The sequence below is a fragment of the Aquarana catesbeiana genome, linkage group LG02 (genome assembly GCF_042186555.1).
Source record: "Aquarana catesbeiana isolate 2022-GZ linkage group LG02, ASM4218655v1, whole genome shotgun sequence".
NCBI classification, from domain to species: domain Eukaryota; kingdom Metazoa; phylum Chordata; class Amphibia; order Anura; family Ranidae; genus Aquarana; species Aquarana catesbeiana.
Genome location: NC_133325.1, coordinates 544,966,237 through 544,982,397, shown reverse-complemented (window position 1 = coordinate 544,982,397; position 16,161 = coordinate 544,966,237). Strand labels below are relative to the sequence as shown.

General features: G+C 43.1%; 1 protein-coding gene across 1 annotated transcript in view; it reads right to left on the bottom strand.

Annotated features, from left to right (window-relative positions):
- EPS8L3 (EPS8 signaling adaptor L3) overlaps window positions 1-12,022 on the bottom strand; it is a 302,100-nt gene extending 290,078 nt beyond the window's left edge. The window contains exon 1 of the mRNA XM_073615885.1: window positions 11,855-12,022. The gene's annotated coding sequence lies outside the window, so the exon portion shown is untranslated. The remainder of the gene's footprint in view (window positions 1-11,854) is intronic.
- Between the last annotated feature and the right edge of the window lie 4,139 nt (window positions 12,023-16,161).

Below are 16,161 nucleotides of genomic sequence, written 5' to 3'. Positions count from 1 at the left end.
GTGCCTGACTGCAGTGATGCTTCATGAATGAATGTTCAGTATTGTAAATGATTCACATGCCAAGTTTCTCAAGATCTGGGAACCATGGATCTCTTATGAGTTCTCTTCACTCCAACCAGCACTTTCAGGTCTTGTTTGCCCGCTCTCCTCGGGGCCGCTGAGTCCGAACCACACCCCTCCCTACCACTTCCCCCTTCTCTGTGCCCTTTTCTTCTTTCCCTCACTTATTCTTTCTAATCTCATGCAGTCTCCACCCGGTGGGGTTGGTTGCAGGAGAAGAGCCTCCACCCCCCGGTGACTGAGTAGATTTTTGGGACACAGCATTTTTGCATTTCCAGTGTTTTATTAATATCCCCATGTTCCAGAATCCCTTAATCTCAATTGACATGACTATATTCTTTATCGTTCTTTGTAATATTTAACCAGGATTTAGCCCTTGCGTGGGCGATTCCTATGCTTAATTGATTTTTTTTGTTGTTAATTTTTAAAACAATAAACAAATTGAAACAGAAACAGGGAGTACCTCTGGACAGTCGCAAGTCAGTCATGTGTACTGTCAAACCAGGTCTCTGTTACTGCCACACAATTCAAATCTTCTTCATGTATTAGTAGTTCCAATCCGAGAATTAGTGAACATTCCTTTTAGTTTTGCATATTATTTTATCCCTTTTTGTTCCGAGGCTGTGGTCAGATTCCACCAGCCCACATGTGTTGATCTTAGGTACTCCAGTCTAACTGACCACATTAGCACTTTCTGCCCTTAGTTCAGTAGCCTGAAAAACTTCCTCTGATCCCTCCCCCCATCACCTAGTTTAAAAGTTCCTCTAACTTTTTGGCCAACCTCTCCCCCAACAGAGCTGCACTTTCCCTATTTAGGTGCAGTCCATTTCTACTATAGAGCTGGTAGCCAACTGAAAAATGAGCTCAGTTCTCCAGGCACTCAAAACCCTCCTTCCTGCACCAGTTCCCTAAGCTCCTGTTGCCTCTCTGGAGTGGCTTGAGGTACAGGCAATATTTGTGAGAATACCACCCTCGAGGTCCTTTTCTTCAATTAAAGCGGTTGTAAAGGCAGAAGGTCTTTTATCTTAATGTATTCTATGCATGAAGATGAAAAACCTTCTGCGGGCAGCAGCCCCCCTCATACCTACCTAAGCCCCATCTCGATCCAGCAATGTTGCATGAGAGACTCGGCTATCCAGGACTCTCCCTCCTCATTGGCTGAGACAGCAGTGAAGCACCATTGGCTCCTGCTGCAATGAGGAGAGTGAGGTTGTGGGGCTGGGTGATGGCTCCATGTCTAAATGGACACATGGAGCTGTGGCTCAGCTCAGATGCCCCAAATAGCAAGCTGCTTGCTCTGGGGGCACTCAACAGGAGGGAGGGGCAAGGAGTGTTGAAGAGGGACCCGAGAAGAGGAGGATCTGCTCTGTGCACAACCACTGCACAGAACAGGTAAGTATAACATGTTTGTTATCTTGAACCAAAAAAAAAAAAAAAAACACGAGACTTTAGTATAACTTTAAGCTCATAAGACCCTAAAAAAATTTTTTAGGATGTGCCATCTTCCTCTAAATTTGTCATGGTTTTCAATTTGTACCATGACAGCTGGGTCCTCCCCAGTCTTACTCAACAATCTGTCCATCTGATCCAGGATGTGCCAAACCCGAGCACCAGGTAAACAACATACTGTTCATTGATAACGGTCTTTGTGACAGATGGCCTTATCTGTCCTTCTAATGATTGAGTCCCTTACCACCAGTATTTGCCTAACCTTACCAAAATCCATGCCCCTATCCTCACCAGACTAGCCATTCCCTGGCAGCAAGGGGAAGAAGTCTGCTCCAGCAACACCACCCCTGAGCCGATATCCACAACATCATGTAACTTGGCATATTTATTGGGATATAACAACTCAGGACTAGCCTCTTTAAGGCTCTTCCCTCTGCCCCTCATTTTTAACTGTAACCCAGCTACCTACCTCTGGCTCCTGCACCTCCATATCCCTACCCCCCTCTATACTGGCCCTAGCCAGCACCTGCTGGGTAATGTTCAAAGAAACAACTAGATCACTTCCCACACAGCAGTATCCACCCTGGAGCTGCTCTTCAAGGAATGTGCACTGGGTCGTATCACCACACCTGTTGGACATTTTACCCACTACCCTAATGGGAATAATCAAGGAAAAGATAAGAATTATTTTATATAATTTGCTGTTGAACTTCCTATGTACCTTATTCTACTCTGAGCAAAATCTGTTTAGGTTATCTTGATCTCTGATAACACAGCCCATGGTGTCCTCTTATCCTGCTCCTGCCTTATTGATCACTAGGCTCACGTAATCTTCTCCTCCTGGTACCACACACTGATCACCCAGCCTACGTAGACCTCTCCTCTTGCTTCCATTCACTGATCAAACAGTCCCCGATGACCTCTCTTCCCGTTTTGCTCACTGGCCACATGGAATCCTCTCCTCCTGCTCTCGCTCTATACAACCAGTGCCTCAGTGCCACAGTTACCCACAAAGTCTGAGACCTCCTACTCCCCCTAGATTATTCACACTGTCTCAGTACTCCCCGTGTTCTGGTATTCCAAGTTACAGTGCCTCAGTTAGTCACACTGCCTTAGATACAATTGAAGCAAAATAGCACACTAACTAAAAGCACTGAACAGAGCCCTGTTCTATCTCTCTCCACACCAGAAATCACACTGAAAATGGCTCCCACTGAAAGAATACTTTTATACTGTGGGGCTTGAATGAGCCATGATTGGATAAAGTCATGATGACAGTGTCCAATCATAACTCTGACAGTGCTCTGTGCCCTGATTGGCTGAAGCTTTCACTGCTTCAGCCAATCAGGGTTTGCAATGCACTGTTCAACGCCACAATGCATTGTGGTCGGTTTCAGGGGGCTGAACAAACGGTCGAACGACCATTAGTTTGGCTGTTCTCCGAACTACGAAAGTTCGGCCTGAATACTCGGGCCGAACCGTTCGCCCATCCCTACTTGTCATGTGCAATTCTAATGGGGACCATGGGGGGGGGCACTCCAATATTCATTGTACAGGTATGATCTGCTGTTGTCCCCATTAGGAGGATATACAGCAGTCATTGAGCTGCTTGCCCAACTCTGCCCCAAGCTAAATTAACCACTTCAGCCCCGGAAGGTTTTACCCCCTTCCTGACCAGAGCACTTTTTACAATTTGGCACTGCGTCGCTTTAACTGGTAATTGCGTGGTCATTCAATGTTGTACCCAAACAAAATTTGTGTCCATTTTTTTTCCACAAATAGAGCTTTCTTGTGATGGTATTTGATTGCTTCTGCCATTTTTATTTTTTGCAATATAAAACGGAAAAAGAACGAAAATTTTGAAAAAAAAATTATATTTTCTACTCTTTGTTATATGAAAAGTCCAATAACCTCAATTTTAGTCATACATTTATGCCAAAATGTATTCAGCCACATGTCTTTGGTAAAAAAAAAAGTCAATAAGCATATATTTATTGGTTTGCGCAAAAGTTATAGCATCTACAAACTAGGGTACATTTTCTGGAATTTACACAGCTTTTAGTTTATGACTGCCTATCTCATTTCTTGAGGTGCTAAAATGGCAGAGCAGTAGAACCCCCCCCCCCCCCAAATGACCCCATTTTGGAAAGTAGACACCCGAAGGAAATTGCTGAGAGGCATGTTGAGCCCATTGAATATTTAATTTTTTTGTCCCAAGTGATTTAATAATGACAAAAAAAAATTACAAAAAGTTGTCACTAAATTATATATTGCTCACACATGCCATGGGCATAAGTGGAATTACACCACAAAATACATTCTGCTGCTTCTCCGGAGTACGGAGACACCACATGTGTGGGACTTTTTGGGAGCCTAGGCGCGTACGGGGCCCTGAAAACCAAGCACTGCCTTCAGGATTTCTAAGGGCGTAAAGTTTTGATTTCACTCCTCACTACCTATCACAGTTTTGAAGGCCATAAAATGCCAAGATGGCACAAAACCTCCCCAAATTACCCCATTTTGGAAAGTAGACACCCCAAGCTATTTGCTAAGAGGCATGTTGAGTCCATGGAATATTTCATATTTTGTCACAAGTTGCGGGAAAATGACAAACTTTTTTTTTTTGCACAAAGTTGTCACTAAATGATATATTGCTCACACATGCCATGGGCATATGTGGAATTACACCCCAAAATACATTCTGCCGCTTCTCCTGAGTACTGGGATACCACATGTGTGGCACTTTTTGGGAGCCTAGCTGCGTACGGGGCCCCGAAAACCAATCACCACCTTCCGGATTTCTAAGGGCATAAATCTTTTATTTCACTCCTCACTACCTATCACAGTTTCGAAGGCCATAAAATACCAAGATAGCACAACCCCCCCCCCCATGACCCCATTTTGGAAAGTAGACACCCCAAGCTATTTGTTGAGAGGCATGGTGAGTATTTTGCAGCTCTCGTTTGTTTTTGAAAATGAAGAAAGAAAAGAAAAATGTATTTTTTTTTCTTTTTTCAATTTTTAAAACTTTGTGACAAAAAGTGAGGTCTGCAAAATATTCACCATACCTCTCAGCAAATAGCTTGGGGTGTCTACTTTCCAAAATGAGGTCATTACGGGGGGGGGGGGGGGGGGTTGTGCCATCTGGGCATTCCATGGCCTCCGAAACTGTAATAGGCAGTGAGGAGTGAAATAAAAAAATTTAAACCCTTAGAAAGCCTGAAGGCGGTGCTTGGTTTTCCAGGTCCTGTACGCGGCTAGGCTCCCAAAAATTCCCACACATGTGGTATCCCCGTACTCAGAAGCAACAGAATGTATTATGGGGTGAAATTTCACATATGCCCATGGCACGTTTGAGCAATATATCATTTAGTGACAACTTTGTGCAAAAAAAAAATAATGTGTCTTTTTCCCGCAACTTGTGTAACAATATAAAATATTTCATGGACTCGACATGCCTCTCAGCAAATAGCTTGGGGTGTCTACTTTCCAAAATGGGGTCATTTGTGGGGGTTTTGAACTGTCCTGGCATTTTATGCACAAAATTTAGAAGCTTATGTCACACATCACCCACTCTTCTAACCACTTGAAGACAAAGCCGTTTGTGACACTTTTTGCAAGAAAATTAGTTTGAACCCCCAAACATTTTATATTTTTTTAAAACAAAGGCTCTACAGATTAAAATGGTGGGTTTTTTTTTTTTTTGCACAGTATTTGCGCAGCAATTTTTCAAACGCATTTTTTTGGGGAAAAAACACACTTTTTTAAATTTTAATGCACTAAAACACACTATATAGCCCAAATGTTTGATATAAAAAAGATGATCTTAGGCCGAGCACATTGATATCAAACACGACATGCTTTAAAATTGCACACAAACGTGCAGTGGCGACAAACTACATACATTTTTAAAAGCCTTTACAGTTTACCACTTTAGATTTACGGAGGAGGTCTACTGCTTAAATTACTGCCCTCAATCTGACCTTCATGGTGATACCGCATGGTGCAATTGCTGTTTACATTTGATGCCAGACCGACACTTGCGTTCGCCTTTGTGCAAGAGCGGGGGGACAGGGTGCTTTTTTTAAATTTTTTTTAACTTTTTTATCTTATTTTTAAACTGTTCCTTTCATTTTTTTTTTTATAATTTTTATTGTTATCTTAGGGAATGTAAATATCCCCTATGAATGCAATAGGTAGTGACAGATACTCTTTTTTGAAAAAATTGGGGTCTATTAGACCCCAGATCTTTCCTCTGCCCTCAAAGCATCTGACCACACCAAGATTGGTGTGATAAAATGCTTTCCCAATGGCGCTGTTTACGTCATGAAAAGTCATGAAATGCTTGTAGCTTCTGGTTTCTTAGGCCATAGAGATGATTGAAGCCATTTTAACCGTGGTGGTGAAATCACCTCCTACAGTGCTGGAGTCACAACTTTATGTATCGTGGGAGCAAACGCTGTTGCTGTCAAGATAAATAAATTAGTGCTGCAGCTGAATGGCCTAAAAAAATATAGGCCAAAGCATGGGGGCATCCGCCCCAAACGTTAGGAGCAATTCGCTCCTCCACCTCTGCTGCCCCAAAACTTTGGCATATATGCTCTTTTTCTAACTGTGTTGGTGAAATCACCTCCAACAGAGCTGTAGTTACGGCTTTATGTATCATGGGAGCAAACGCTGTTGCTGTCAAGATAAATAAATCCGCGCTGCAGCTGAATGGCATACCTGAAAACAAAAAAATGGTTAACAATAAAACACAGTAAACAGTAAAGTATAAAAAAAAAGACATACCTGAAAAGCAAACATGATAAAACATAATAACAATAAAACATTGCAGAATAGAATATAGTAAAAAAAGAGCAGAACGAGAGAGAGAGAGAGAGAGAGAGAGAGAGAGAGAGAGAGAGAGAGAGAGAGAGAGAGAGAGAGAAAGACAAAGACAGAGAGAGAGAGAGACTGTAACTGTTGTATAAGTAACGGTTCCAGGTTCGGGTCTCTCAAAATGCGATGGCATCTTGGGAGACCCTGTGAAAGTGTGCCTTGCCTGTGCAGTGCTGTAAACTATACTAATACTCAACTAGTGTATTGTAGCATTCAAAACATTCACCAATGCAAAGACCAGGATTGTCAGGACTGGAGGGACAATAATAGCAGGTGTCACGCCTATATCCGCGCTTGCTGCAGACAAGACATCTTCTTTGGGGGGCTCGTTGGGTAGGGGTACTCGGGAGGACATACGGAAAATGCCTCTCATGAAACTGGCTTACTGCAGTTGGATTGGGAAGGTGAGGTGGAGCACCGTATGGAAACAGAAGGGCTTTGACGATCTTTTCCTGGAATTTAAGGAAGGATCCAGTCTGTCCTGAAGCTCTGTATAGCACATGAGCGTTCAACAAAGCCAATTGAAATAAGTATACAGACACTTTTATACCAGCGTCTGGCCTTACGGGCAACTAGGTATGGCGCCAACAACTGGTTGTTGAGGTCCACCCCTCCCATATTAAGGTTAAATTCGTGGACACAGAGGGGTTTCTCCACAACACCAGTCACTGTAGAAATTTGGACCGACCGTCGTGTCTGCATGAAGGGAGGTAAGAATGAAAACATTCTTATTATCCCTCCACTTCACAGCGAGTAAATTATTATACTTGAAGCAGGCTCTCTCCCCCTAGCCTAAGATGGTAATCTACAAGCCGCTGGGGAAAGCCCCGGCGATTAGGTCGCACGGTGCCACATGCTCCAATCTGATGATCAAACAAGTGACTAAAAAGTGGCACGCTCGTGTAATAATTGTCCACGTACAAGTGGTCCCCCTTTCCGAATAAGGGTGACACCAAGTCCCACACAATCTTGCCAGCGCTCCCTATGTAGTCTGGGCAGTTTAGCAGCTCTACGTGGCTATCTTTTCCCTCGTAAACCATAAAACTACATGTATAGCCTGTGGCCCTGTCACAGAGCTTATACATCTTGACCCCGTATCTGGAACGCTTGCTGGGAAGATACTGTTTGAAACACAAATGGCCAGAAAACTTAATCAGGGACTCATCAAGGCAGACAACTTGATGGGGAGTAAACAAGTCTGCAAAACATTGGTTGAAGTGGTTTACGAGGGGCCGAATTTTGTAGAGCTGATTGTATCAAGGGTCTCCACGAGGACGACAGAGTTCATTGTTGTTGAAATGCATGAACTGCAAGATCTGCTCGTATTGTGCCCTGGTCATGGAGGCAGAGAACACGGGCATATGGTGAATTGGGTCAGTGGACCAATATGACCGCAACTCACTCTTTTTAGTTATGCCCATGAGGAGGGATAGGCCCAGAAAGATCTTAAATTCAGAAACCGTAATTGGTTTCCAATCTCTGGCAAGGGAGGATTGGGGATTAGTGGCGATGTATTGACCAGCATACAAATTGCTTTGGTCCACAATAGATCTATAGAGATCTTCGGTGAAAAACAGTGAATAAAAATCAAGTGACGTAAAATCAACTGTTTCCACCTAAATGCTGGATTGGCCAGTGAATGGGGGAAGTACGGGTTCTGCAGAAGTGGTGGGTTCCCAATTAGGATTGGCGAATGCAGCAGGAAGGGCACTATGGACTTGACGGGCCTGTGTTTGTCTTCTTCTTCTGGTGGCAGCGGGACACTACTTGTGCTTGCTATATCACCAGCTTGAACTGCACTTATGGGACTTGCCACGTCACCACGTGTTACTGCAGTGCTGGTTTGACTACGACCAGGCTGTACTAGGCCGCTGGTGCTTGCCAGTTCACCAGAAGGAATAGCGGCACTAGTACTTCTCTGCTCCATATGAGAGCCCTGCGGTTCTTGCACCTCAACAGCAGAAGAAGATCAGGGTCTGGTATGCCTGACCTTGGCAGGGACCACAACTCCGCCATCAGAGCTATCTGTCATGGAGCCTCTGTCGTCTACAGGATTGTATTCTGAGCCTGAATCTGACAGATGAGTGTCTTCCTCCGATTTGCCATTTTGGGCTCTAAATTTAGTGGTACACTAGTGAGACGCACAGGAAAAAGAGCTCCTGACTGTCAGCGACTGATTCAAACGCTACCAAAAAAACTGTTAGCAATCGCAGGGATCAGGCCTGACTCTGCAAACGCTGCATTTATGTGTGTTGTCTTTTGTAAGTGACAGTGATCGATCGATACTGCACTTCGGTGGGATGGGCTGGGCGGAGGGGCAAAACGCAGGTGCTAGCAGGTATCTGGGCTGATCCCACTAAGACTGCGTTTTTGGGAACCCTAAACTGCTGGGGACACTAGTATAGATCTGATCAGATCAGATATTGATCCGTTCAGATACTATACCACTAAGGGAGGTGTATGCTGCATGCATGGGTGTTAGCGGTACTGGCACTAACCTGATGCTGCCTGGGGCGACGCAGACCCTAAAACCTAACTGATATCACCCGCCGGGCGATCAGGGGGTTAAACTTTTATAATAAAACGGCAGGTGCCCTGACACTATAAAAAACAAACTAACCAACCAGCGTCACCCGTAACAGTCATACAGTAATCAGTGGTGAAAGGGTTAAATAGGGGGCAATCAGGGAGTTAAAACCTTTATTAGGTAGTATATGGGGGTACCTGACGCTATAAAAAGCTGACGGTGAAGATAAATACTTACCTGGCTACCTAGCGTCACCTGTGACACTAATACGGCAATCAGAAAAAAGATTGCTTAGTGACACTGGCGACAGGGGTTAACTGGGGGGTGATGAAGGGGTTAAACCTTTAGTGGGGGGGGTAGGAGGTACCCTAGACCTAAAGGAGCCTACCACTAACTGCCCTAACACTTATAACAGTCACAAATGACACCAATGCAGTAATCAGTAAAAAAATAAAAACTGCTATTGGTGTCACTGTGACGGGGGTGCAGGGGGGGTTATCGGGGGTGATTTGTGTGCCTGCTTGTTCTACTATTAGTGTAGTGTTGGTGCCGTCTTACTTGGATGTCTTCTCTCCTCGGAAGCCGGAATGAAAAGGCTTCCCGAGGAGCGATGACATCACTTCCTCTGCTTCTGTTTACATTACAGAAGCAGAGGAAGCTTCTCATTTGTCAGGAGCGATCACAAGGGGGTGGCAATGAATCAGTGGCCTCCCCCTCAGCACGGATCACTCCTGGAACGATGCCGACCGCCTGGAACGATGCCGACCGGCGTGATGCTCCCCCCGTGGGAGGGGAGTAACGTATCCTTAAGTTACTCTGTCTGCCCGTGCCATTCTGCCACAGTATATCTGCGTGAGGCAGTCGGCAACTGGTTAACAGCCTCATCTCAAAATATAACCTAAACCGTCCTCTCTGCTCCTTGGAAGATTTTCTGCTCTGTAGCCTTGTCTTCTTCTTCCATGCTCACATCCAGCATTTCTCCCATCCTCTGAACCTTTATACCTCATTCTATCCAGCTTACCCCTACTCTGTGCATCTATAGGTGATCCCTGAAATGCATCTCTTCAAGTGGTTGTAAACCCTTACAGACCACTTTTACCTACAGGTAAGCCTAGATTAAGGCTTACCTGTAGGTGCAAGAAACATCTCCTAAACCTACACAGTTTAGGAGATATTTGCAAAAGACAGGCACTCTGATGTCTACGGCACGCAGGCGCACTAAGCATGCCGTTTCTAACGGCGATCGTGCCATTAGTGGCAGCTCCCGCACACATGCGCGAGATTGATGTCATTGCGGCTCCGGCCAATCACTCCAGAGACATGCTGGTAGGTTAATTGGCTTCTGTCCAAAATTGGCCTTGGTATATGGGCATTGGCCTTGGTATATGGGACCTTGGATTGTGGGCTCCTTGGAGGGTAGGGACCGATGTGAGTGTGTGATATATGTGTGGAGCGCTGTGTAAATTGACGGTGCTATATGGGTACCATAAATAATAATAGATGAGCATATTAATGAGACACAATGTACAGGGATAGGGACAATTGTAGATACTCACTCAGGTTGAACTGGATGGACTGGTGTCTTTATTCAACCTTACCAACTATGTAACTATGGAAGGAAGATGTACGCTTCATGGAAGAGGGGACAGCGGTGACATCACAGGCTCCTGTGTCAGGTAAGTGACACATAATGGTTTACCTTTGCAGGGAAACGAAGAGGAAGTAAAACCCATCAGGGTTTACTTCCTCTTTCAGGGAAGCCTATCTCACCTCCACCTAAAAAATGTACTTTTCATTCTTTAGCCCATCCCTCACAGTTGTATGTACCACTTGTCACTCTCCATTAGATTTGTAAACTCTCATGAGCAGGTGCCTTCTAAACCTTATGTATTGTAACTGTACTGTCTGCCCTTTATATGGTTAAGCGCTGTGCAAGATGTTGGTGCTATATAAACCCTGTATTATAATAATAATGTAGACAGGATTGCCTGAAAAGAGACTGGAGAAGAAAAAACAATGGAACAGTATTTTCCAAAAGAAAACACTGCAACCATTTAGTAAACAATGTCATCCAGTTCGAGTTTACATCTACTTTAAAAGGGGTTGTAAACCCTTTTGTGTGACATTTAGCTATAGGTAAGCCTAGAATAAGGCTTACCTATAGGTAGTGGAAATATCTCATAAACGTACGCCGTTTAGGAGATATTTCACTTGTAGTGTGCCGATGTCATCATCGGCGCATGCACTGTGAAGAAACAGACCACCGTACCATTTCTTCCCCCAGCGTGTGCCGTGACTGATGGCTCCTGCGCGAATGCGCGATGTCACACGGCTCCGGCCAGTCACAGGGCCGGAGTCTGCAGCCCCAGAAGGAAGAAGGGCGAAGATGGATGTGGCCTGCACAGGAGACAGCGCGGCTTCGTTTGCAGGCAAGTGTCATATAATGGGCTAGTATGCGATGCATGCTAGCCCATTATGCTTTTAATTTGCAGGCCTTGCGGGGAGCAAAAGAGGACATAAAGCCCATCGGGGTTTACTTCCTCTTTAATTTGCTTTCATTTAAATTAAGGATTCAAGAATAAGTAATAGAATAGAATCTCTTGTGCCAGTACTTATACGACTGAGAAAGCTCTAGATGCAGTGGGTTTCACTGACCCCAAGCATACATATTTAAAAGAAGACGTACACGTAGAGGTCTTAAAGGTTGGCTGCCTTAATTTATAGCTTCTCCGTTAACATCAACATGATGAATTCCCTTTAAAACAGTTTATATTTGCCACTGAACTTCAAAATTCTTTGCAATACGCCTGTATGTATTAAGAATAACCTGTCTGCAATAATTAGGTATTTTTGTAATTTCTTACGAAAATGCATGAAAATTATTGGATTAAAAAAGTAAAACTGTTTAAAAACCCATACACCTAGTGATGTGATTACCTCTTGGCTTGGTCCTGATAGGCTATCTTCAGTTAGAAGTCCATCCACAATACAATATCCAAATGATACTTTAGTAGGGTTCTAGAAAAGCTTCAATGTAAGATGCAGGTATGGTGCTAATAGACACATGCACTTTGGTTAAAAAGGATACAATTATCTCTCTACTTTCAGGTGACACTCCCTCTGCCCTTTGCCCAGGACATACACTCATAGGTCTTTGCATAATCGAGCAAAAGGCAATTATACCTAAGCAGATAATACATGTTACTGTTCACAGCACCATCAGCCCTGCGTGGTCATATGTGACTTCATTTGTACCTCATGTGTTGGCCAATTCTCAACCTTTAATTCCATTTAAACAATAATATATGGGTGTGAGCAACTCAGCTGTGGTATTTTATGTGATACATCATCCTGGCAACGCTTGTGTGATCCGTAAGCAAGTGCTCAGAAACTTTTTACGATCACTGTTATTTGTTAAATATTAACTCTGGATTATGCCTGATTAGTGAAAGAATGTAAATGTATCGACAGCAACATTTGTTAATACATACCCAAAGTTAAAGAGTAACTCTACTTTTGTTGAGGGCAACAATCCCCTCTGTACATCACTGGGATTTTAACAAACTTGTTTCTGCTCTGAATAAAAAGTTGTTTGTTGTCTGCAAATTGAATCTGAATGGGAGTTACTTTTTTCATTATTAATCAGCTAATGCACTTACAGTATTCTAATGAGGAAAATGCAGGGTCAGCATCCCTTTAGAAGTGATTAACCCTTTGGAAGTATCTCACTAAAAATGACATTTTTATTGTTGAGGATGCCTATAATCTGACTTATATAGTTATACTTACTTATATAGTACAGACTTCTTGGAAAATCAACCAGCCAAACACACCAGTAGGAAATTACATTTCTGTGAGTGTTTTTTCACCAATGGATGGTGTACCGAATGCCGCCACCAGGTTGCCAAATTGCATTGAATTCTAAGAAAATTACAGTGATGCAGATTGAAAAGGAAAGGCATTTTTTTTTAATAACAATTTTTTAATAACATTCAATTACAACATGGCTTTTATAGCTATATATATATTTTTTTTTTATTTGCTATTTTTTTTCCAACGAAAGTGAAGTTACCATTAAGCCTGACTTTTCAATAATATCTAGGATAGGACGAATCTGACAAATATTTACCAGATAAGTCAAAATGATCCTTATTTATCTATATGCGCCTGTTCTTGTGTATCATTATAAAAAAATGTTCTTTGGTCATGACATTTCAAATAAAAGGCAAAGAGCAATAGAGGCAAAAAGATAAGACCTTACTAATTAAGTTGCATGACGTATTTATGATAAGCCTAGATGCAGGGAAGGTTATGCTTATTTACATAATACCTAGGAGAAAATTTAAAGCTGAACTGAAGGCAAATAGCTTAGCAAAAAACAAAACAAAACACATGTGTAAAATGTATTTTAACGGGTTTGTCAGTCACTTTTGTGATTTATACTCCTTTGCCAGACAGCACAGGTAGGTGGGTAACACCTTTTTTTGTGATAGTTGAGGAATAGCGTAATGTCACTGCCCCCACAGCATGTTAATTGGCCAAGGAAGGAGACACAACCCACCGATAAATCAACATCTCTGCTCTCTCCTCCTGTCAGCATGTTCCTACTCAGGTCATGTACGTGGTTGGCTTCTGATGCCATCTCTCCCAGTCTAAGTGTTGCTGTGCAGAGAATGAGATTTTAAACCTGATATCCAGGCAAATTGATTTACCTATATACTACTTGTATGTAGAGAAACATATAATTATTTTAAAAGCATACATAGCTGCACTAAATTTTTTTTTTTTCTGTCTGGAGGTCAGCTTTAGAAACTTGCTTACCCACTTGCTGACCAGCCACCGTCATTATACAGTGGCAGGTCGGCTCTTCTGCGCGAATCGCCGTAGCTGTATCGTGGCTAGCGCAGGCAGGCTTGCGCCGCCGGTGCACTTTTGCATCCGCTGCATGCTGCGGGAGCGTGCCTGCGGGTTGGGCCGACTATGTCCGCCGGTGACCCAGGATCGCCTAGTATAGAGGCAGAACGGGGTTTTGCCAGTGTAAACAAGGGGATCCCCGTTCTGCCAGATGACATGTCAGAGATCTTCTATTCCCAGTGATCGGGAACAGTGATCTCTGTCATGTCACTGGCAGCCCATCCCCCCTACAGTTAGAACACATCCAGGGAACACACTTAACCCCTTGATCGCCCCCTAGTGTTAACCCCTTCCCTGCCAGTGTCATTTTTACATTGATCAGCGCCTTTTTATAGCACTGATCAATGTAATAATGTCACTTGGTCCCCAAAAAGTGTCATTTGGGGTCAGATTTGTCTGCCGCAATGTCGCAGTCTCGTTAAAAATCGCAGATCGTCGCCATTACTAGTAAAAATAATAAATAAAAGTCCCTAAACCTATCCCATAGTTTGACGAGACGAGATAACTTTTGCACAAACCAGTCAATATACGCTTATTGCCATTTTTTTTTTTTTTTTTTAACCAAAAATATGTAGAAGAATATATCGGCCTAAACTGATGAAAAAACAAATGGCCCCTGCCCCCACCTATAACTGGCCTTCACAGCAAGGAGCACATGGAAGGGCTATCACATGAAAGACAAAAACAGAACATTCCATAGCTCAACTCACCAACCAGTCTGCCAACTGACCAAATTAACCTGTCCAACAGTCTGCGTTAAAAACAGGGGTTTAGTTAGCACGCATTTGTGTCCAGTGTGATCCTGTTCCTTTAAGGGGGATTGGGCTGCCTCCAGGCCCACCTGCCCCTCATCTATCCATTTAATGCATGTGCACCCATTGTGGAGACGCTTATAAATTCAGTAGCGATAGGACTGCAAGCATACATTGGGTGCCGTGAAGAGGCCTTGCAGCTTATGCATGCGTTTGCAAATGCGTGCTAACTAAACCCTTGTTTTTAACGCAGACTGTTGGACAGGTTAATTTGGTCAGTTGGCAGACTGGTTGGTGAGTTGAGCTATGGAATGTTCTGTTTTTGTCTTTAAACTGATGAATAAATGTGTTTTATTTTTTGGATATGTATTATAGCAAAAAGTTGAAAAAAAAATGTTTGTTTATTTTTCAAAATTGTCGCTCTTTGTTTATAGCGCAAAAAAATAAAAACTGCAGAGGTGATCAAATACCATCAAAAGAAAGCTCTATTTGTGGGGAAAAAAGGACGTCAACTTTGTTTGGGTACAGCGTCGCACGGCCGCGCAATTGTCAGTTAAATCGATGCAGTGCTGTTTCGCAAAAAATGGCCTGGTCATTAAGGTGGCAAATCCTTCCACTCCTTAAAGTGTTCTAAACCCAGTAATATGAAAATAGACCATCCATCCCCCCCCCCCTCCTCCCCACAGTGCCCACAGCTTATAAATCTTCTTTTTACATTAAAATACTGCCATTATATACCTTTTTGGCTGATCTGTATACCACGGTTACATGATAAACTGCACAGTTTGTCCAGTGCTGAGAGTTCAAGTAGGAGGAGATTTCCACTACAGCCTGTATACATGCCCACATGTGTGGTGTCAATATCATGTGACCTGGCTAGCTCTGAGAACAAGTAAATGTTTTCTCCAGCATAAAAGACACAACTGAGCATGTGCAGGTCGGCTACCCTTTTTGTGTTAGCTGGCCTTCCCCAGATAGACAGTGCAGGGGGGGGGGGGGGCGGATCTGTGCATACAGGATAAAGCAGCATTTTTATACAATGCAGGGGATTAAGCCCTTAAATTCCACAATGAGTATAACAAGCATGCTATGCTGCATATACAGACTGATTTAACTGTTGTGGGTTTAGGAACACTTTAAGTGGTTAATATATGAGCATCTACTTGCAGTTTTAATGACCAGTTCCTAAAAAAAAAAAAAAAAAGATCTAAAGTCACTGCATACACTTACCTTTTAAAACATCAGCATTGTGATAGCAAAGGATAGCTATTTTTGACCATTCGGTATAGTTACTTGAAAAACTTCCTTTCATGCTGTGAATGCTGCCTTTCTGCTGACCATCTTTTTCCACAACTTCCTGGATTCTGTACCAAAAAAGTGGCAACTATCCCAACCTATAATTAGTAGGGATGAGCCGAACACCCCCCGGTTTGGTTTGCATCAGAACATGCGAACAGGCAAAAAATTTGTTCGAACGCGCGAACACCGTTAAAGTCTATGGGACATGAACATGAATAATCACAAGTGCTAATTTTAAAGGCTTATATGCAAGTTATTGTCATAAAAAGTGTTTGGGGA